The sequence below is a fragment of the Hippichthys cyanospilos genome, chromosome 5, assembly GCF_059441005.1.
Source record: "Hippichthys cyanospilos isolate Australia breed blue-spotted pipefish chromosome 5, RoL_Hcya_1.0, whole genome shotgun sequence".
Lineage (NCBI taxonomy): Eukaryota > Metazoa > Chordata > Actinopteri > Syngnathiformes > Syngnathidae > Hippichthys > Hippichthys cyanospilos.
Window position 1 is genome coordinate 25,289,272 of NC_142373.1, and position 22,527 is coordinate 25,311,798.

The 22,527-nt window shown below is 39.6% G+C and overlaps 1 protein-coding gene across 2 annotated transcripts in view; it reads right to left on the minus strand.

The window, feature by feature from the left end:
• The window catches only part of LOC148424108 (ras-associated and pleckstrin homology domains-containing protein 1-like), a 60,580-nt gene extending 38,654 nt beyond the window's left edge, over nt 1-21,926 (minus strand). For both annotated transcript variants that reach the window (XM_088415539.1, XM_088415538.1), the window contains exon 1: nt 21,766-21,926. The gene's annotated coding sequence lies outside the window, so the exon portion shown is untranslated. The remainder of the gene's footprint in view (nt 1-21,765) is intronic.
• Between the last annotated feature and the right edge of the window lie 601 nt (nt 21,927-22,527).

Below are 22,527 nucleotides of genomic sequence, written 5' to 3' on the forward strand. Positions count from 1 at the left end.
CCCGGATATAGTGACTCCAATGGGTACGCTGATGAAGGGTGGCGTGAGTCAGGACATGATTGATGGAGACCTCTGAGTCAGAAGGCTCCATAGGAGAATTACAACAGCAAGGCCATCCACAATTTATATCATTGGGTGTCCTCCGTTTTTTTTCAGCAACAACATGCTACAGTTACATCACTAACGAGAAAAGCCAACCAGCAACCGTGTTTTATTACACCATGAATGGAGCATCTCCATTGGCTGGCAATAAGGTATCAATCGTCAATAAATATAAGACATCTCGGGAGCACACCTCCCTTACTGAATTTATACTGGAGAGGAGACATCTCATAATGAGTAGGAGGAATGCCAATCACCCTAACATTGTGGTGAAGTAAGTTTCAACAACCTGGGTGGTGTCATTTATGTTCAGGAACTCTAACATATAGTAGCAGCTCCACCGCAAAACAGAACATTGTTTGGACATTTTATGATCCTGTATTACACGGGCCACTAAACAATTATTAAGACTCATCTATGTGAGGAAACTGGTCATTTTAACGATTTCTGATATTTATTAAAAAAAAAAAAAAAAAAAACTATTTCTCCAAGTACAAGTCGACCCCCCCCGTCCTTTTTTTACTTTACTTTAATTAAAAAAAAAAAAAAGCAATTACAGTATATGTCTTCCCGTGACTTTAGTGGGTAAATAGATCATGGCTTCCAATGATAACACATGATGTGTGTTATTAAAATGACAAAATTATGGTACTTCTAGACACATTTCTACATTGTATATCGAATGACATACTGTTGCGGTTATGTGGCGGGGGGGGGGGGGGACAAGTGCAAAGCAATGTATGCATGCACATAGACGCAAGTGCTGAAACTAATGTTGCAACAATAAAATGATTTGAAGTTTCCATCCCTAATTTTTTTAGACACAGCTGAATATGAATTTGTCAGGGAGCCCTCAAAGTCATCAGCATTATCTGAAACGCCAAATAGCTCCTGCCGTTTAACACCCAGACGTCCTCTCCTATCACCTCGTCAATCGTTCAAACATTTTAATACTCCTCCTCTTCGGACTCATTCAATTTGTTTGAAATGGAGGTCTTCAGAGCTGATTTGCTGATCATCTTACTTGGGATCTTCTTTACCCAACTGACAACTGGTGTGAGATGGTTGTGGAAGGTTGCCCATCATTGGTTCTCCGCCCCCACCTGATAAGTGCTGAAGGGGACAAGTCAAGCTGTCTTTTTCTTTCATTCTTAGTCAAAGTCCGCTGAAGAAATGATCTACACAACTTCCTTGTCGACGACAAAAAGGCAATAAATTAGCGCTTGATGAAAGTGCATTCAAACGAAGAATTAGAGGTATATGTAATAATTTTAAGCCTTATAATGACACAATATGACTTATTTCGCGTTTGAATTAATGTTACTCAAACACAGATAAGTTGAAAAAAATTGGTCTGTTCTGAGTAATGTTATAAGTTGACCTTCCTAATATGGGGGTTGAAAAAGAGGAAAAAAAAAACTTGACTTGTACTTGGAGAAATACGGTAACCAAAAGTCATTGAAGGTGTATGGTGGTATTTTGCCTGACTTGAGTGCAGACAGTATGGGCTCGGTTACGAAAGACTGAATTTGTTAATGTAAATGTAAATTGTTGTTAGCGTCTAAAAGACTTTGTGCCCCCGCGACTGACTATTACCGGGAAAGTTCTACTTTTCAACCCTAGAGTGCCTTTTAAACTGCAGGGACTAATTTGATCATTTCCTGATGTACCCTTAGAGTTTGCATTGATCCTCTTTCACACACAAACAAAAAACCTTCTGGGCCTCAAAGTTTCCACCAAGTTCTTCCTAAGAAATAGAGTAGGGACATTGCCTACCTCCCTAAAACCATCGAGCAGGGCTTTTAACGCTGATTGGTTGGTTGAACTAGGGGGTGTGTTGTTTTGGGTAGGTGTGCTCTTTTCTCACTATCAGCAACATCAATGATGTGACTCAGCAGTTTCTTTCACTACTGTGGCCAGTTTAATATTTTGAAATGAAAAGGAAAGAAAAAAAATTACAGGTGGATGGATGATGAGATACACGCTCTCCTGAATATTAACAGGGAGGGGGACATCCAACGGCAATTGTCTAAAAAGAAATGATAAGGCAAAGAACTGGGCATGTGGGCATTCCCTCGCTAAAGTGAGGGAGAATCGCTGACAGAATGACCACTTTTGGTGAGCGCGTCTACATTTTCGCCGCGTTTTATGATGCGAAGCCTTGCAAAAAATCCGCGGATTTCATAAAGCACATGTTGAAAGTACGAGAGCATTTGTTCAGTCAGCAACTCGAAGCTTTGTCAATGAATTGCACAGCTCTAATAAAGTACTGTATATCCATTTATTAGTTTGAAGCTAGCCGAGCTGAATATAAATAAAAAAGGCAATTTGCCACCATTCCTGTCCAGTGTATCACAAAAATTGACAAAGCAGGATCAATGGATGCTTCTTTGGTCGTCATCCTGTATGTTTGTCATCCAGCTTTTTAGTTAATGAACGATCAGAATGATTTCTAAGACATGTCAAAGACAGACAAATTCCAAGACTTTTGAGGTCTACTAATATAAACGCTAAGATCATCTTCAGAGTGTGGGTTGCAGGAGTTCAGTCAATCTGTGTTTTCTTGCCAAAGTCCTGCTAGGGAATTAAGTATAGATAGAAAAGGTGCCAGTTAGTTCTGTGGTGTGCCCCTCTAACAAACTCTTTCAGCGAGGTAAACCCCCTAACGCATAGGAGGTAGTTATTCCCAATAGATTTGATCTTTCTCCTTCATTTCCAAAGGATCGGTCTATTTTTGGCCAATGTGAAAAATGTGGATTTCCTCTCAAAGGACTAATAAAGGGTTCTTCTAAGCTAAAGGAAATACACCATTGGCAAATTGAAGATGTTTCACTGGCTGAGTTCCAGGCCCACTTAAACCCCAAAATTCAGATGGTTTGAAGGGTTTAAATAATCTCTAGATGCACAGAACAGAAACGCAACTTGCAATTTATATTACTAAACTTGTATTTTTTTTTTTTTGGCAGATCCCAGCCATCATTCAGAAGGTGAATAAATGAGGGCAGGCTGGGTAAAATTCAGAAGGCAAACTCCTCTAACAGATATTCCAATACAAAGATGCTTCATGCGGAGCTCCATCTGGATGATCAAGTTGAACTGATGAAGACAACAGAAGCATCTCTCAGCCCGACATTTCCTTCCGGAAAAGCCGGAACCTCTGTCAAGTCCCTACAAAAATTTTGCTTCGCCAAGGCCTCCCATAACTTTTCCTACATCTGTTTTCCTACAACCGAGGAAGTTGTTGTTCATCATTGGCTGACCACTTGTCTTCCAGAAAAGGCATCGATGACACAAATCCAGGCAGCTGCCTCTAGTGTTAAGGCTTTGAAAACAACCATCTCGGATTCCATGTCTCTAACCTTCCCTCCGACCCTCAATGGAATTCCATCAGAAACAGTAGAGTAAAGGGTCTTCTATTCTACCCCCAGAAGTCAAAGGCCTCAGGAATTGGCTGCAAGACTTTGATCAGTTTCCAGGTCATCATTTGCTGACTCAGCAGAAATCAGTCACACTTCATTGAACTGTCACAACTAATTTTGTCAAAATGTCATCCGGACAAACTGAGTCGTAAAATTGCTTCTGACCTTTTCTTTCTTTTTTTTTCCTTATACGAACGGAGGGGAGAAAATCTGTCAGATTAACCAGTCAGCAACATAGACTGCTATTACACAACACACAAGGACTGCCTAAAATCATTTTCAGCAGGTTTCCACAGATTTTTGACTGAATGATCAATGCTACATATAAGTCAACGACATATGTCAACTGATTGTGCTTCATGGTTTCTTTTAAGAGACTAGTTTCAGTCTTAGCCCTGTGATTGTGACACTTTCACAATGCCTTATTGAAAAAAAACATGAGTCACAGTTACAAGAAAGCATTTAGGAGTATTGGGTAATGCCTCAACAAATCTGCTTAAAGTCGCATATTTGCACTTATTTTGGGATGGTCAAATGACATTTATGACAAATTTCTGGATGTCTGCTTTCTTGTTACATTTCAACAGCATTTATACATTTAATATGGAGATGTTCTCAGGCTATTTAGAGAACTACTTGATTTGTTGAACTTTGTCGGAGTAATGTTTGTTTCATTATTTGAAGAATGCATTGTGAGGTCTCATCATTGACTGTCAACATCTTACATATATATATATATATATATATATATATATATATATATATATATATATATATATATATATATATATTTTTTTTTTTTTTTTTTTTTTTTTTTCAAACTTTCATTTGGATGTGATTAGATATGTTTGCAGGCTAAATTACTTCTTTTAAATTTCAGGCACTTTGATGCACTTGGTCTGTTTTAGACTAACCTGTATAAACGCTAAATAGTAGGTAACAGTTGCTGAAAGTTGATTTATATTGCCTTTTTCATTTTGTTAATGTAAACAAGGATATTAGTTCAGGTATACTCATAAAATTTGTATTGATAATCTTATTAATAGTCGGCGCGACAAGTAGGGGGGGCGCAAAAGGTTTTCTCTTTCCTTTGCAAAAAAATAATTGAGAATGACTGACTAAAAGTGCACATAAAAGTGCACATATCTGAGATGTCTAGTTTTCCTTAAAATATATGTGTTTAAGTGGACATGGCTTTCATATCAAGGCAAAAGATCCACAGAGGAAGCAAAAATATTGAGGAAAAGTTTCATCTGCAAAACTAAAGTGACGCAACTGCAGAGAACTGACGACTTTCTGGATCTAAGGAGTCATTTGTCTGGGGGTGGGGATGTTCACTGACCAGCACATAAGTGGGAAATATGAGTTGCATTCAGCCTGGGGGATGCACACAGTGGATGAGTGTGTACGTGTTTGTGTGTGCGAGTGTTGCGTGTAACTGAGAAGCTTGAGCACAGAGGTGGTAGACACTGCCTCTCCAGGCAGCAGCTATACACACCTTATTTAAGCCAGCGAGGAGACAGTTTAGTCTGGAGGCAGCTGAAGACCACAGAAATTAAACCCAGGGCCTGCAGATGTCCTCTACCTTTTAAGAGCGCATACAAGTATCAATAAGTCAATGTATTGCAATACTTCCACTCGCTATTCAATATCATTTCAGCAATTTCCTACAACAATTCAAAATTTTTCATAATTGAACAATCAAGTGAGGGTCGAGTAAGGGACCTCTTTTATGTGTCTGGCTATGTACGTGTTGAAGAAACGCTTGGCCAAAACACAAAAAAGCTGTTTAATGCATTATATATATATATATATATATATATATATATATATATATATATATATATATATATATATATATATATATATATATATATATATATATAAAACTTTCCTGATTTACGTTTCATGATGTGACGTGGAATGCACACACACACACACACACACACACACACACACTTACATACATACATATGCACAGTTCCATTCTGGGATGCATTTCCATCATGGTGGCCTTACATTTAACCCATGGTTCTTTATACTTTTTTGCCATGTTGGGCTGAAAGTATATATTTGACCCCGGACCGTATCAGGTTGGTTCACTCACCATAAAACATGAGACTATGTAATAATCGAACTATTCATTGTCTTCTGTATGACGGTCGTATTGGGCCTGGGGGCCACTGGTTGTCCCACCTTGCATGAGCAATAAAATGAAACATGTTCTTGCTCTTTTGTAGAGGCCATATGGAAAATCTTCACCCACAAAATGGTCCCATTAGTCTGCTCTGTTCCAGCTTCCAAGTGCATGAAAGTGGTTTGAGGGTGGATTTTTAGTGACACCCAAGCCGAATATTTCATCTCGCAGGATGATATTCCATTCTGGTCCACGTGAGCCACAAACTACATTTGGGACAGAGCCTACCCAGGACAGAAGACAAAAGTGGGAACAAATAGAGATGGAATTCATATTAAATGTGTTTATCTTTCTTGCTGTGTCCCCTAAGTATATTGCTACTGGATCTAGAACACAAATAGAGTGAGTTATGGAGATAATGATTTAATGAGAGTGCAGATGATGACATGGGATCTGACTCAGCTAAACACCGTCAGACTGGCTCTAGTTCCAACAAGTTCTAAATAATCACCTCACATTACTTTTCAGACAAACAATCTGAATTTAAGCTAATGTTAGCTAGACATCCAAAGCCACCGTGGATGCTACAGTGGCTTTCGATGGGACAAAATAGCTCTCTGTTCTGGCAAAAGTGAAACATGAATTTCAAGACTCAATCATCAATTGGCCTGTGAGATGAAAAGACAACAACAACAAATCGGGATTTTATTCTTGGGACATACCGCCCAGCCTAACTTTAAAATAAAAAGGCTGAAAAGAAAGCTTTATGTAAATGTGTGAGTGGCTGTTTTCAGTGGTGGGCAGCCACGACGTGAGCGACGACTGAGGTGAGTGGGGGGGTGAGGGGTGGCGATGGAAATTGTCGACGGGCAGGCTGTTGTCAACGATGACGGAAGGGGGGCAGGGCACTGTCGGATCAGCAAAAAAATATGTTGCCCACCTCTGGCTGTTTTATGCCTTTTACAAAGTGCAAATTATAGTTTGATTCGTTTTAAGTAAACTGGCACTGAACAAGCTATTGCACGCATGTTAAACTCAGCTTTATCAGGGGTCACATTATGGTCACAGATTCTGTCAAAGGCCTGGTATGACAGTGAAGTCAAATCAATTTTAAGTGTGTTCATCACACATTTACCAAGTTTTGAAATCAGAGGCTGGCAAAAACTCTTCAAAAGAGAGATTAGGAATACAAAAAAAGGTTGTTCCCCCCACAATATTTTTAAAAGTTGAAGACAACTTGCAACTTTGGCATTTTAGCCAGAAACTCGAAGTCAAATCAGCACTCTACGGGCCACATAAAATAATGTAGTGGGCCGGATTGGGCCCCAGAGCCTTCAATTTGACACATGTGAGCTAAAGCTTCACTCTTTTAAGGAAGCAAAGTATCTGTCTCTTTCACTGAATTAAATTGTCTTTTTGAATTGTGCCATTTGAAGACTGTCCAGCTAACTTTGTTTAGCAATTTAACTTAGCATAGCATGAATTACCACAAAACACATGCTCAATATTGCATGTCTATGTAACATTAACATGATTCTGATGAATGATTATTGGATAGGTTTAACACAGCAGTCATTCCAGCACTTTGTGGCCTGTGTATACGAAAGCAAGGTGGTGCTCTAGCCACATAAGAACTTGCTATGACTTAGTGAGACACTACCGACACACACTTTCCGTCTCCTCTAGCATCAAGAGCTCACCACGGTTTGTTTTGGAGCTAGTTCACGTGCACAGGCATGTGTTGCGGAACCCGAAAGGTATACGGCCAGAGAACACATCCACTGTTCCACTCACGCACATGCTAAAACAACACCTCAGGCCTTCTGTTCTGGCTCAGCAACTTTTATATATCGTTTAAACACTCAAAAGGCAAACTATGAGGCTAGGATTAAAATATTTCTTTGGAGAGACACGTGGACCTGCAGATGCTCTTCTTGGCTCATCTCAAGTTTTGGAAGGCGCATAAGGTTGGACAGCTTTAATACTGACAGCGTTTAACGAATAAATACGCTGACAAAGGCAATGTTCAAACCGAACAATGCAACTTGTTGCCGACTAGTGATGTTGCAAACCGGCTATCTGCATTTGCTCAACAAATGTTTTAGAAATCTTGAATTGTAGCTGTGGATACTGGAAAGGTAGAGTGCTAATGTATGTGCACATATGCTAGGCTACTTTTTAGCTTATGGATGACCAGAAGCCAAAGGTTTAAAATCATTCAGTCTGGATTTAATGGAGTAAAATGACTTACAGGTAAACAGCATAAAGTAGGACTGCGCAATAAATCAAATTCATTTGATTAGTTCATGACTTTAAATGAGTGTGTTAAATCGAGAGCTTGAGGTTTTGCAGGACAGGTTTACAATAGTTACTGACTTAACTCTTTCAGTGCCAAGCGTTATCGGAAAAGGAAACCTCTAGACTAGAGGGCCAGTATATTTACATTCATCTTTCAAGGCCCACAGAATATTGTGTGGCTATGTCTATTTAAATATGGGTAGTAACATATGAAAGGTTGATTACCATTCCTTACTTTGAACTGCATGTAGGTAATGCCTATATTATATGTGTGGAAACACTGCTATGCAATGGTCACAATTATCACTACAGTGCTCAATCAGCTTATATTGGGTAAGCAATAGTCAAGGGTGTCTGCTACCCTCCATAAAAAAACGTATTTGACGAGAATTTTATTATTGTTATTATAAAAGATGTGAATTCTCGTCCATGGCACTGAAAGAGTTAATTGTGGCATGTAAGCAAGAAATTCACAAGCACTGAACAGCTTTTTTGGGCTCAACTATTACTATGTTTTCATTAAAACTGATTTAAAATCAGTGCACACTATTGTTGTCTGAATATTGAATAATATTCCACTGAATGCTTTTGAATAAATCAAGCTTAAATAAAAGTTTGTATATTGTATCGTAATTTATGTATAATTAATTAAAATGGATTACATTTCTTGTAATCAGGCAGAATGATATGAAAGTGAAAAATCCATCCATCCATCCATCTGTGCTCGCATTTGCCTGCTTCACTGCATTCAAGATGTAATTTTTGCCAGGGATTTTGCCACATTATATTGATTCTCATTAACTATGATTTAAATCGATTTAAAACGTCAAAATATCAATATTGAAAAAACAAAAAACAAAAACGGATACATTTTTTTTTGGCTGTCCGCTTCTGTACTACATCAGAGGCGCTTTGTGGAATAAGTAGTCATGCAGCGCGTTCACACAGCCCAAAAGTCATGCATGGTCGCACTACACACAATAATAAACAACGAGGGAAATTCAAACGCCTAATTGAAAGCAGTCTTGTCACATTCTGTAAACTTGTGTGACGCACGAATGTGAGTGCAACGTTTCGTAATAATAAATTATAAGTAATATAAGATCCACAACAACAGGGATAGCGGCCAATCCCCCACAATCTACATACATTGTACAGTGGACCCCGTATAACGGAGTCCCGAGATTACGTTTTTTTCACGTTATGGAGTGGAATACGAAGTTTTTTCATTCTCTTGTAACAGCATTTTACCCTAGAGTCTTGATCTTGTGTGAGTGCTTATGGTATCATATTTATTGTGCATTTTAGTGCTTAATTCAAACTTTAATTGGTTAGCTATGGGTCCCAAGGTTGCTAGGGATGTTAAAGGGAGAAGTAAGACAATGATTACGATAGAAAAGAATCTGGAAATAATCAAGAAATACGAAGAAGACACGCGCATTGTTACCCTTGCTAGGAAAAATTGCCGCTCAAGTCACGTCACTCCAAAGGTCAATACAATTTCATTTTTCTTATATATTTTTTTATTTCTGATGTTTTTAATGACATATACATGTATATGTAATATAAGTGGTATTTACTATGCTATTTTGTTACTAATTTTTAATATGTATATACAATTTTGTTGTTTTTACATGGGGTTTTGAACACATTAGCTAATTACCATAAGTTTCTATTGCCCGCCAGACGACGATTTCGCCTTACGATCCCAACTCCGGAACGGATTCATATCAGATGGCTGGGATCCACTGTATATGTATATACTGTACATTGTACTTTTCTCTCTCGCATGTGCAGGTGAATTAAATAAGCTAACCAGGAACAAATATTCGTAGAGAACAGAAAACAAACGGTCCATAACACAACACAAAACTTCAGCATGTCAACAAAATAAAAGAGAACAAAATAAAATACACAACAAGGTATGCAAACTCCAAATTAATTACCACACACATACATTCAAAATAAATATGTTACAATTGTGGCTGATATTGCTCCCGATATGCTCATATATGAGAAAAACTGGCACGTTTCATGTTTTGCACACAAAATTTAGTTGCTTACTTGAAAAAGTTTATTTTCATATCTCTTTTGTCATAAATGTACCGAGAAAAATTCATATTTTTAATTTGGGCAAACAGTTATTCACATAAAATATTGGTTCTGCAATTTCCTTTTAAATGACAATGTATCTTATGCTAACTTTTAAAATATTTGTTTCACTTTATTTTATATTATAAAAGCAATACAATTTATAGCTAGATTCAAAGAGAGGAGGAGGTGTGTTCTCAGAAAATTAAAAAAAAAAAACAACAACACTGTTTCCCTTTGTTATACTGTCTTGTAAAGCAGACTCAAGTTGTTAGATGATTCTTACCAAATCGATAGATTGAAGCAGAAATCATTTTTGATTTAACTGAATCGAATCATTTTGAATCGAAAATCGTTTTGAATAGAAAAATGATTATGAATTGAATTGGAGACCCCAAAATCTGAATCGAATTGTGAGAGTCAAAGATTTCCACCCCTAGTTGTTTTTTACATCAAAATATTAAACATCATCCAGTTACTCTTTTTTTCAGCAAAACTCTCGACCACTTAGGAACGAACATTCTTTACAAGTTTGTCCGCCATATTTGTTTTGATCTTGCAGGTCACGTCTCATTCTCGTGCAATCTTTAGGCCCAAAACAACATCAAATCTGCATTTTTTTTGTATCAGTGACAAGTCAAGTATTACACAATCAGGTAACAATGAACCAGAAAGTAAAAAGTGAAAACGAAACACTTTGGAAGATAGAGAAGAGGAAAAAAACAGACATGTTGAAGCTAAATAAATGAACACAAGTAAAAAATTATCTTTTCTACCAAAAGTTATATCAGTGGTTGCGATATGAAGAAGATAATGCTGCATGTAAGTTCATTCTATTATTTTAATAAATTTAATTAAAATACTATATATTTTATTACCGTAGACTTACTTTTTCCTTTTTATTGCACAATTTTTGGCACTCCAAACATTTCTGTTGGACAAATAGCTTTTTAGTAATGCGAGTCCCAGGGACCCAACAGGTAAAATGAGCACTGATCGATCAATGCATCCATCTATCGATCTATCCATCCATGAGTGCTGTCACTTAAACATCTAATTTCTAAACATTTTGTAAAGCTAACACTTTCAATTTTTCCACTGAACAATTGAAGTTAGCTTTTTAAGGACATGTTGGTGGGACAAAACGTGTAAAAACCGTTTGTGGAAAATGACTTCTGAGTGGTGGGTTAGCTCACCAACAATGTTGACAATAACTTTGGCAGCTAACACTGGTGATCCGGATCAATTGGCTTTGAAAGATTTGAAAGACAATTTTGATTGGATCTTAAATACTTAAGAAAGATGTAAATTATGTTTAAGTTCTTTTAAACAGGCTCCAGTGGGTATAATCTGAAAGCGGCCTGATTCCCAGCTGTACAACCTGCCCCTGGTTCTCCATACGGGCCGAAAGTCATCTACTCCGACAAAAAGAGAGTGAGAGAGAGAGGGAGGAAGACAGAGAGAGGGGTAGGCTTGGCTACAGCAGAGAGGAAAAACACAGTGAGGAAAAAATAAAAAAAAGAGAAGAAATGAGACCCAATTTTCCAAAGAGTGGAAGCAGCCAGAACGTTGTTCCATCTGTCTGGAATTAGATTCAGTCTTGAAATGTCCACCAAACCCCTCAGCATGTCTTTACCCACCATCAACACAAGATGCAACAAGGTCAACACCGATGGCAACCTTTGAGATGGAGGCCCAGCGGTGGAATATAAACAACGGTATGGCAGGATGAGTGGAATTTCTTTAAGACTGACAACAAAATAATACTCCTCATCTCTGGCCCCTGAAAGAATACAATTTGATCGTGCATGGTATAGAATCTCACAAACATAAATAGCTTCATATTTGACTTTTAAAATGATGGTGCAAACAACATAAGAAGCAAAGTAACTGCTTGGTTTGGTGACAAGAGGAAAGAAAAAAAAAGGACCTCATCTGGATACTCAATCAATGTGGTTCTTGTGTGTCATGCGCATACACACAAATAAAGGCTAAGTCGTTTCAACAATAAGCAACAAAAATTAATGCTGCATATGCAAGTACACACACACATGCACACAATTCTTTTGAAGTGCAAGGAACAATTACACAAGTTCTAAAAGGCACAAACTGCAGCTGTTATGGCAAGCATGTGTAAAGCAGAAAAAAAGCATGACCTTGCATGTGTACAATAACAACACACTATCCCGTCTTCTTGTGTGCTGTTGAGGCTCTAAGCCTGCATTTCACTACCACACTGAATTTCATCTTAAAAGAAGCCATAAGAAACTATAGATGTGTAATGATTATTCTAGTTGGAGCTGGTTAGTTCATTCACTGCTAGCCCACTGGAAATGGATCTGTGACATCTATTGCTGTCTACAGTCATCAATGCCTGTGAAAAAGCTTGGATTATTTGGTCCTTACGAGCCATACTGGTCATACGTGTAATGAATACAGTAAAAAGTAAAATGTGATGCTGCTTGTAATGAGCATAAATAAACACACACATATATATATATATATATATATATATATATATATATATATATATATATATATATATATATATGTACACACATACATACATGCATCCGTTATCCTCCGGTTATCCGGGGTCGGGTTGCAGGGGCAGCAGCCTCAGTAAGGAAGTCAAGACTTAGTGTCTCCAGCGTGTCCTGGGTCGTCCCGGGGCCTCATCCTAGTGGGATATGCCTGGAAGACCTCACCAGGGAGGCTTCTGGGAGACATTCTAACCAGATGCCCGAACTACCTCCACTGGCTCCTCTCAATGCGGAGGAGCAGAGGCTCAACACTGAGTCCCTCCCGGATGACCGGCTGTCGATCTCCCGTTCCATCCTACCCTCACTTGTGAACAAGATCCCAAGATACTTGAACTCCTCCACTTGGTGCAGGACCTCATCCCCGACCAGGAAAGGGCACTCCACTCCAGCCTTGGCAGACTCCAACCGCCACGGAAATGGGTTCGACTTACTGCCGGCAATGCGGACCAAACACTGACATCGCTGGTACAGGGACCAAACAGCCCGTATCAAGGCGTTCAGTACCCCTTACTCTCGAAGCAACCCCCACAAAACTCCCCGAGGGACACGGTCGAACGCCTTCTCCAAGTCCACAAAACACATGTACTGTAGAATGGATGGGTGAATTCCCATGTACCCTAGAGGATCCTGCCGAGGGTGTAGCGCTGGTCCACTGTTCCATGGCCAGGACAAAAACCACAGTGCTCCCCCTGAATCTGAGGTTCGACTTTCTAACGGACCCTCCTCTCCAGCACCCCTGAGTAGACCTTACCATGGAGGCTCAGGAGTGTGATGCTTCTGTAGTTGGAACACACCCTCCGGTACCCCTTCTCAAAGAGGGGAACCACCATCGCAGTCTGGGAATCCAGAGGTGCTGTCCCCGATGTCCACGCAATGTTGCAGAGGCCTGTCAGCAAGGACAGCTCTAAAACATCCAGAACCTTTAGAAACTCCGGGCAGATCTCATCCACCCCCGGGGCTTTTCCACCAAGGAGTTTTTTTTTATCACCTCGGTTACTTCAGCCCCAGAAATGGGAGAGCCCACCTCAGAACCCCCCGACTCTGCTTCTTCAGAGGAAGATGTGTTGGTGGAATTGAGGAGGTGTTCGAAGAATTCTGTCCACCGGTTCACGGCGTCCCGAGTTGAGGTCAGCAGTGCCCCATCCCCACTGTAAACAGTGGTGACGGTGCACTGCTTTCCCCCCCTGAGACACCAGATGGTGGATCCGAACTTCTTCAAAGCCGTCGGGAAGTCGTTTTCCATAGCCTCACCGAACTCTACCAACACCTGAGTTTTTGCTTCGGCGACCGGCGAAGACGCACACCATTTAGCCAGTCCTGTCAGCTGCCTTTAGAGTCCCACAGGCCAAATAGGCCTGATAGGCAGTTGGCAAGTTTAGCTTGAATACTGTGATTATTTTATATCATGTGTCAGGTTCTGGTCATGAGGGTCGGAGTGCTTCATGTTTTCCAGGAAAAAAAAAAACTGAATGCAATAATTTTCAAATGACCTTTAACGATTCAACTTATGTCAAAAATGACATAATCATAAAGGATATTACTGCATGGGCTCAGCGACACAGTCACTAAACACTTTGTTGCTACAACCACAAGTATAAGTTACGACTACATCATGCAAAGTGAAAGCAATACATCGACAACAGCCAGAAACGCCGGCCCCTTCTCTGGGCCCGAACTCATTTGATATGGACAGATGCAAAGGGGAAAAGTGTGCTATGGTCCGATGGCAACATCAGTGCTAAAAGGTACATTGAGGTTTTGGAGCAACACATCCTGCCATCCAAGCAACATTTTTCTCAGAGACGTCCTTGTTTTGTGCATATGTTACAACAGTCAGGCTTTATAGTAAAAGAGCGAAGGTACTCGAATGTGATGCCTGCAGTCCAGACCTGTCTTTCATTCAGAGTGTGTGTCGTATTATGAAGCGCAAAATCCAACAACAGAGATCCCAGACTCTTGAACAACTGAAATGGTACAACAAGTAGGAATGGGAAAGAATTCCACCTACAAAGCGTTAACGTTCGGTGTCCTCATTTGCCAAACGCTTATTGAGTGTTGTCAGACGGAAAGGTGATGAAACATAGTGGTGAACATGGCCATGTCCCAAACTCACCTGTTGCAATAATCAAATTCATAACAATTGAATACTTGCAAAAACAATAAGATTTAACAGTTTAAACAGTATCTTGTCTTTGTGTTGTATCCAATTGAATATAGGTTGAAGAATTTTTGCAAATCGTTTTTTTTGTTTTTATTAACAGTTTACTCAATGTCCCAACTTCATTGGAATTGGGTATAGAGCGTATACTTTAAATAATTTCATTCTTTGCTCATTATTTTAATGCAAGTCAAATCTCTACCGAGCAGAATTTCACCTTAAGCTAGTCAGCTAATTTTATGCAACAGGCACAGTTGTATCAGACAAAAATTCTTGCCTTTCTTCTGTTTTCATGTTTTTTTTTACAACTTGGGTTGATTTGTTTTGTGTACTCTTTGTTCAAAAAAGACATGGGGAAAAATCTGTGCTACCTTATATCACATTGCCTTTATATAAAATTGAAAATCAAGTTTTCTTAACATCATGTGTCAAAAGGAAAACCCCTGAAAATGGAAAATAAGCCTTTGAATGTATCTCTCCATACTTGATATCTGCTCTTCCTTCACACCCTCTAGTTCAGCCTCACCCCTGGGAAGAACAGGAATTTCCTGAGAAGAGGAGGAACAACTTTTCCACATGGGAGACACACGGATACAAAGAGAGAAAGAGAAAGTGATAGGCATAAAAACGTCAGACGGTGACCTGCTTTGACCTATTACGACCACCGGAGGAGCCGCGGAACCAGCGTGAACCGTTAACCATACGTAAATGAGTTGCTGTCACAGGAAGTGCCACATCGGCCATGGGTTTGTGAGAGCAGATGTTTGATTCCCAAAGCTGGCGTCAAACTGCCTTGCAGGTCAACCACTGTGCTTGCAGGAGTGGAAAAGTCAAAATAATCAAAGATGCAACCAAGTATGCACCTTCATTAAGTCTATTATATGTAAAGTGCATTTTTGCCAACAATGTCCGAGAGCAATTATTTATACAAATGCATGGAGGACGCCTGTATTTGGACCCACTCAGCTTTTTAAAATTCTAAAACAATATTTAAAGAACGCAGAATATGCAACATAGCTCCACAGCACAAGAACATGGATCCACACAACATTGTGGAGCATTCTGCGGTGATTCTCAATTGTATGTTGAGAATTATTATAAAATAATAAGATTATTATCTATACAAATTGCATACCCCACCCCATCTATGAAAGAGTACACTTAAAACTGTATCCTTTTTAAAATTCACAGAAGTAAAAAAGCAACATAAATAAACTTTAACAAATGTTACTACTTTTTACAATGTTTAGACAGGTTATACGTTTGTCTCAAACAGAAAAAAAAACAAGAGGTGCGTCAAAGTGCCTAAAAAAAAAAGGCCAATTTTTATTTAATTGCCAAAAACGAAGCCTTTTCCCTGGGGTCATCCGCCTGGCATCGCCTCGAGTCCCACCCAAGAGGGGCCAAACCCTTCTATTTGAGAAGGACTGGTTTACTGGATAAATGATCGGCAGCCATTTGACTGGCAACCAGTTTAGGGTGTACCACATCTACTGCCCAAAGACATCTGAATGGGATGCAGCGCGCCTGCGACCCTCATGAGGATAAGCTATTAAGATAATGGATGAATAGAATGTTAGACCACAAACATTAGGAGCTTGCAGGGTCATCAGCATACCTTAAAAAGTTAAATGAAAATGTAAACAATAGTGTTAATTTTTTTTTTACCCTAAATCAAGTTGGTCAAAATGTCAAAATAGCAAACCTTAACCGCCCCCGCCAAAGAAAAAAAAATCATCTTTGTTTTTCAAACAAACAAAAAGATGCAGAGTGTTCCAAAGCACCAGCAGAATTTTGATAATTTAAATAGTTCCCTAATGTTACGACAGTTTTAACCCCCTTTTCGATGTATTTGATGTTTAAGATCAAAGGAAAAGCATACAAAAAACACAAAGAGGCTCAAATATTGCATTGATTGTCAAAACATGACCTCTTATAATACACCATGCTGCCATTCCTTCTAATTGCTCGCAGGAAGGAGGAGATATTAAAAACTTGATGTTTTATCATGCATTTCCCCCGATTTTTGTATGAATCCTTTCAACGGCAACTTGCAACCAGGGTGCAATATCAATTATTGCGTTGGCCACCTCAAAACCATACTACTATGTGGACTTCCATAATGCTATATATATATATATATATATATATATATATATATATATATATATATATATATATATATATATATATATATATATATATATATATATATATATATATATATATATATTTGTATGGATAGAGCTGATGCCACTGAATTGAGGGGTTGAAAGCAAATATATATTTATATTTGACGATGTTATGACTCTTTCAATAAGGTCCGGCTAGTGAAAAATCCCCAGACACCCAGGGGTAAAGAGATGTATTACCAACCAACAGAAATTTCTAAAAAACAATGTTATTCTTCAAACTGCCAAATAAAGTTGACTATAATCAGTCGGACTGTCAGGTTATTCCTAAAAGTGAGTAGACATTTCCTATAATAGGAAATGATTTTTAAATTCTAATCTAATGTGAAGGAATGATTTCCCCATGCTCTAAAGTAGGGATGGGTGAGTATCGATACGAAAAAACACTATCGGGCTGATGCGTCGCCTTATTTCATGGTATCAGTAAGACGTGTCCTGCTGCAATATTTATAAATAGAACAAAAATATATATAAATAAACAGTATGGGATTACTGTATATCAATGTTTATCCAAAATTTCTGACATGACCAATCACAAACAAGCATTTCATTCCAGTGCCCGCGCTTGCTCTTCTATCAATTACTGTAAATGGGTCATGTTTTTTCACAACTGTGGTTGCTGCTGACTATTTTTTTTTAATATTATCACTTGAACATCTCTTCTGACATTTCAAACCAAACAAATAAATAAAAGCATGTATAATTCCCGCTTATATCGCATTGTATCTGGAAACCCCCAAAATCAAAGTGAGGGGGCAGGCGATACTAGCATCTAAGGTCTTTTGAAGCAGTATTGCAATCACAAATTAGAAGATTGGAAGAAGAAGAATCAAAGATTGGAAAATGCTATATTGGAATGAGTATATGTTTTTTTTCATAAATTTGTCTGTTTTGGGGGGGTGCATGTTGTATATCAATAGTATAGATACTTGGTATTGGTACCATTGACTAGTTACAGTATGAGTTGAGTATTTACACTTGTATAGGTCTGAAAAAAGTGTCATCAAACATCTCAACCAGTAAATGGACCATTCCCGAAATATTTTCATTTCTGCATGAGCAAAGCAACAATCCCCCGCCAGTCCAGTGACCTTGCTGCTTAATTGTCATTTAACACAGCTTTGCAATGCCGGTCGCCTCGAGAGGAGCAGGCTCGCCAGGGCAGGCAGAATCGTCGAGCAGACTTGGAACTAAAAAAGTAGGGCAGCGGGGATTTTTATACTCCAGTTGTCTCTTAACACTACTGGGGCTGGGTTATGCCCCACTTTACAGCAGCACGGGGATTCCTGTCTGCCCGAATTATTACACATCACCTCCGATGGACCGAGTTGGAGAAATGTTGGCCCAGTGTGAAATACTGGATTGATATTTTCAACCTCCCTTTTTAACCAAAACTACACTTTTATTTTTTTTTTAAACAGTACAAAGACTTTCTTGAAATGTCAAGTGTTTTCATTCCTTTCATGGGACACTGGACTGGTCTGTGCTTTTAACCATCAGAAGGAGCCTTCTCTTACTCCATAATGCATACAAACTGTGGCTTGCTTCATAATGTGGAACTGCCTCAAGTAATTTTCCTTCAGTAAGTCACTTGGTAAACTTAAAAAAAAAGAAAGAAAAACAAAGTCAAACCTGTCTGAAAAAAAATGTACAGCATCAGTCAAAGATTTGGGAACACCTTCAAATTTAAATGGTCTCAAACACATTCAGAAATCAAAGAAATTCAAGATATGGAATGAAAGTCATTCCGGGTCATAAAGCATCATTCCACATAATCGACAGCCCCGATGCCGCAGTGGCACGCAACCACACACAAAATGGCCCGTCAACTGATTTTTGAATATTAGCTATATACTTCCTCTACCATGTCAGTTTGAAGCATTGCTAAAAGGGCCTATATCATGATATTTTAAACTGTCCACAGGGAAATATATGTACAGTGGACCCCCGTGTTACAACGTCCCTGGCTTATGTTTTGTTCATGTTGCGATGTGGAATTCTGAGTTTTTTCCTCCCCTCTTTATGGTATTTTACCGGCTTTGCGACAAAAACAACTGTCATGACCCTAGGGGATTGACTGTATTTGTGTTGTTTTGCCTCCATCTCCTGGCGTTTTTAAGTAATTGTACTCATTTACTATTGCCGTCAAACTGCTTCCATGCAACGCGTTACTACAATGTTGGTCTGCTATTGGTCGACGTCTCCTCATAGAGATGCTGGTCTGCTATTGGTCGGCCTCACTCATTTCAAAATGGCAGAACGGTAAAGCTTTGTTCGATTCTGATTGATTACAAAACCGTATTTATAGTGCATTTTACTGCTTAATTCAAACTTGGATGGGTTACCCCTGGGTCCCAAGATTGTTAGTAATGTTAAAGAGAGAAGTAAGAAAATGATTTATATGGAAACAAAGTTGGAGATAATCAAGAAATACAAAGCTAGCCTAGCTTAGGCTACCCTTACTAGGGAATATGGGCATAACAAGCGCCAAAGGTAAATATATTATCCTTTCTATATGTTTCATTTATGATGTTTTCGGATTGTATACATGTATGTTCTATATACGTAGCACTTACTGTACTATTTTGGTACCAATTTTTAATATGTATGTACAATTTTGATGTATTTACATGGGGTTCTAAACGCATTAGCTATTTAACATAGGTTTGGATTACCCGCCATACGGTGAATTCGCCTTACGAGCCCAACTGCGAAACGGATTCATCTTGTAACCTGAGGGCCCACTGTATATAAATTACATTTGGCACATTGGTGATTGAATCCATCCATCCATTTTCTATAGCCGCTTATCCTCACAAGGGTCGCAGGCTTGTTGGTGCCTATCCCAGTGGTGTTTGGGCAGTAGGCGGGAGTCACCCTAAAGTGGTTGCCAGCCATTTGCAGAGCACACAGGGACTAAGAACCATTCATGTACCCAATCACACCTAAGGACAATTTTGAGTGTCCAGTACAACTTCAATGCAAGTTTTTGGAATGTGGGAGGAATCCGGAGAGCCCACACAGGCACAGGGAGAACATGCAAACTCAACACAGGGAGGCTGGAGCGAGCGGAAAACGAGCTTGGAACTGAACTGTGAGGCAGATGTGCTTACCAACCTTCCACCGTACCGCCCAGATGATTTAATATACAGTATTCTTAAATATGAGATTTTTGCGAACAATATATTTCTAACCATGAAGCAAAATGTTTTGCTGTGTGACTGCATTGCTGCTTGCATAACATCGTTTACGAAACATTCATCCATCCATTCAAATTTGTGGTTCAAACTAAGGATGAACCAAGGAAAAAATGTTTTGTGTATACAACAATTATTGTGAAACAAATTTAGCATTGTTTTCTAAGCATTTGTGTTGATAAAATTAATAAAGTTCAAATACTTTTGTCACAAAAAGGTATAGGATTGATAAACTGTGACTTCACTTCGCCGTATGCCATTTCGGTCGTTTTTTTTTTTTTTGAATGTAATTCTGAAATGACAACAACCAAGGAATGAGGGAGATTCTTATTGGCGGTTTGAATGTGTCAAAAGATGCAATATATGTGGATGCAGCAGAATGAACATGCAAAAGTCTTGTATTACGCATGATAAGGTCATTTTGTACCTTAACAACAACAACAACAAAGTCATCGGAGCCGAAATTTATACAACCAAACAATTTACGAGTGTTACGCTGCTATTTATGTTATTGTGTTGGTTGTCAGCTGACCTGGATTAATTTAGCCATTTTCAGTTTGCAGCTAAAAGAGATAGGTGCAAGGTACTAACGTGCACGCTAGGCAAGTTTTATGTCATGAAGTTGTATTTTTTAAATTTTTTTAAGATGGGTGGGGCTTGGGGCTCGGAAGCAACCGTTACATATTTGGTCCAGATCCAGGAAATTCCTTTCACTCTTTATCAAATGCATGATAAGGCCTTTTCCCAACACTTCCTCTTCATCCTTAATTTCTTCATGAGCAAAGAATGAACCTTCACGACAAAATTCAAACGTATGAGTGTTTTGATTAAGGCACAGGATTGCAGGACTTTGACCTGCTCTGCGATCTACAGGTCTCCTACAGGTGTCCCCCTTACCCGTTTAAGTCCAAATGCCACTGTCTGCTAATGCTGACGTCACACTGAGAGTCTGCATCTATAATAAATCGCAAGACAGTTCACATGTGTAAACCATTTCAATGACAACTGGGTCCAAGGGGGTTTCGAGAGAGGACGGGGAGGCACGCCCATATGTGCGTCATACCACACGCGTGCCACGCCTTGCTCGTGTCCGCCCCTGAACGCCCGACTGGCCTTATGGGCTGAGATAGCAGAGCCAACACAGGCCGGTGGGAGAGGCGCTGTCAGCCGGTTGCGGCTTCCCGGCGAGCCTGCGCATCCGAAGCCGCTGTTTTGTGTGCGCTTATTTGTGTGCCGCAAGGCCTTGCGGCGTTATCGGCAACGGTGCCTGGTGCAACAGCGTGCCTGGGCAGGGAGCTACGTGTATGCAACGTTGAAATAATTGGGAATGAAAGAGGCACTCCATCTATCACCTCCATCCCCTGCATCACGCTTCCCCATTTTTACATGCATAATGTGGGCAAGGCGGACGCGGTGCGGGTATCACATGCAGCCACTAATAGGATTAATTAGCCTTTTTTTTTGTTAAACAACAGATGTTATTTAAAGGAACAGCCTCAATTTTGGGGCATCGCGAAAACCGACTGAGTCGTTGCGGGGAGTTTAACTGGTTAAAAAAAAAGAGGAGAGAACAACGAAGCAATCCCTGACACAGATGCGGTAAGGTGAGAGAGGATTCGGCTACTTACCGAGCAGATCTGAACCCACAATTAGGGCGCCAAGGCTTGCAGTCAGAACAGGAGACGAGCGGTGGGAATTCCCGCAGGACAAGGGCCGAGGCTTAGCCCGTTTAGTTCCCGGTTTTTGCGGACTCCTCCTCCCCCAAACAGAGCCCGCTTTCCCCCTTAACCGATTGCCACACTGACTAGGCTGACTGTAGCCCTAAACGCCGCTTGCGCTGCAAGCAAGCTAGCGGTTAAACTCGGTGAGCGACTTCTGGATGAGGTTTTCAGAGTAAAAGTAAAGGATGGACGCGCAGCAGAATTCAAGGGTTTCTGAAGGCCCATATCTGACTAGATTTGACTGGGTAACCCCACAAATGCCCCCAGTTTAAACCTTTTTCCATAAAGATGATTCACGTCACTCTTTCAATTAGCGATGTAGTGTAATTCCATCTACTACTTCATTGCTCGCCCGAGACCATTTTTATGTCAACCAAGGAATTATTTTGAAATCCCCCATTTCCGATGTTGCAGCCGCGGCTTTCACCCATTCACGTCCAGACAACAGATCCAGGGAAAAAAAAAAAATCAACGGGAACGTGTATGCAGTCTACTGTTCCGCTTGTCTCTTGTCCTGTTGTCCACCGCAATCAGCCCTGATCATGTAATTCTATTCTATTCTATTCTATTCTATTCTATTCTATTCTATTCTATTCTATTCTATTCTATTCTATTCTCACTTTAACGGTTTTCCAACACCGATTCCAAATTTCCACGATGGCTCCAGTA